The sequence below is a fragment of the Leucoraja erinacea genome, chromosome 8 (assembly GCF_028641065.1).
Source record: "Leucoraja erinacea ecotype New England chromosome 8, Leri_hhj_1, whole genome shotgun sequence".
NCBI lineage: Eukaryota > Metazoa > Chordata > Chondrichthyes > Rajiformes > Rajidae > Leucoraja > Leucoraja erinaceus.
In genome coordinates this window covers 52,469,900-52,471,864 of record NC_073384.1, presented here as the reverse complement: position 1 = coordinate 52,471,864, position 1,965 = coordinate 52,469,900, and the positions used below count along the sequence as shown (strand labels likewise).

At 40.4% G+C, this 1,965-nt stretch overlaps 1 long non-coding RNA gene across 1 annotated transcript in view; it reads left to right on the top strand.

Moving 5' to 3' along the window:
* The window catches only part of LOC129699704 (uncharacterized), a 62,529-nt gene that overhangs the window by 22,040 nt on the left and 38,524 nt on the right, over positions 1 to 1,965 (top strand). The window lies entirely within an intron of this gene.

Here is a 1,965-nt window from a genome sequence, read left to right as displayed (position 1 = left end):
TTTCCGACATATAACACCCTGTTCTCACCGGGCATACGGTAGAGGGCAATTTAACTCTGTCCTCAAGGATTAAAAAAACATTGGGGAGCCAGCATAATGAAATTCTTATATCGACATGTTATTGCTTTTGTTTAGAAATTGCGTTAAAAATTAAGAGAATGGCGGTAACAAATGATCCCGGGTGTATCCAGAATTTATGTTATTCTTGCAAAGAGTCTCCCTCCCATTGAATGGTAATCATTGGACTACAATCAAGTAATAATTGCTGAGTGTTAACTTTGTTAAATACAAGTGGTCAGTCCCACTCTGGGATGCCGTCCCCAGCTTCACTTGGGTTATATACAGTAGCATCACCTGCTTGGTCTATATACAGTAGCATCGCCTGCTTGGTTGTAGTGTGAAGGCAGGCAGCATTGTGTTGGCCTTGATACGTGTATAATTCCCAAGTTGCTCCACATAAAAGTTTTTATGGTGGGGAGAGATAACAGCTTCAAATTCCTATAGACTATCTCTAGAGTGGAAACAGGCCCTCGGCCCACTGTGTCCACACTGACCAGCGATCACCCCTTACAATAGCACTATCCCACACATTAGGGGCAATTTACAATTTACAGAAGCCAATTAACCTACACGTCTTTAGTGTGGAAGTAAACCAAAGCATACGGAAAAAACCCACACGGTCACAAGGAGAACGTGCAAACTCGGTACAGACAGCACCCGTAGTCAGGATTGAACCTGAAGGCAGCAACTTTACTACTCACCACTGTACTGCCCCTGTGTGGTAACATCTTGGATGATCTGTCCTTGGCCTAGATGTAATCATGAAGAAGGCACAGTGGTGCCACTGCTTGCTTAGAAGTTTAAAGAGATTCAGCATTTAACTGAATATTCCAACAAACTTTTACAGATGTACTCTAGGAAGTAAACGAGGTAGAAAAAAATGCTGGAGAAACTCAGCGGGTGAGGCAGCATCTATGGAGCGAAGGAATAGGTGACGTTTCTGGTGGAGACCCTCAGTCTGAAGAAGGATCTCGACCCGGGGGTCAGGGATTCTTTCGCATTTTCAGCTTGAAATTGTGCAATCTGCCTGCATACTGTAGCAAGTCTTTTAACAGCACTTTTGTGCTACATTTATGCTTTTTGGATTAGGTATGAATAAGGTTAGGCTAAATTACATTCCTAATTACATTCCACAGTAGAGCCAGGCTCTGATCAACAGGTGCAGCACATGAGTGACTATATTCATGTTGAAATCAGATTATAATTCATGCTGTTATGCATATATATAGAGAAAAAACAGAGAAACAAGGCAAGAGTCGGACTTCCAACACTGTTCTGCACAAATAAATCAATCAACCTTACCCTTTGACTGTAGAAACAAGACAAAAATAATACTACATATTCAGTCATATATGGTTCAATAAAATTAAGATATATATGTAAAACATGTAGTCTGAATCTGCATCCATGATGCTGCTACAGGCAACATTTTATTGTTCCTGTACCTTTTGAGGAAATGACAATAAACTCAATTTGACTACTTGACTCGATTCTCTGTGAAGAATCTGATGGAACTATTTTTTACACCAGCTGTAACTAAATGCAAGCACAGATTGCAGATTGTTTGACTTGGTGCATATCTCTGTAGCTTAAGGAACGAGACGCAAGACCATACTGAATGCAACAGTTATGCTTGGCTGTGGGATTGTGGTGCATGAATAAGGTTAGGCAGGATTGACATTCCTAATTACATTCCACAGTAGAGAAACCAGGCTCTGATCAACAGGTGCAGCACATGAGTGACTATATTCATGTTGAAATCAGATTATAATTCATGCTGTTATGCATATATATAGAGAAAAAAACAGAGAAACAAGCTGCAGCTGTCGGACTTCTTTCTTTGTTTTCTGCACAAATACTGTCAATCCTACCTTACCCTGGAATTCACAAACAAGACAACAAAAA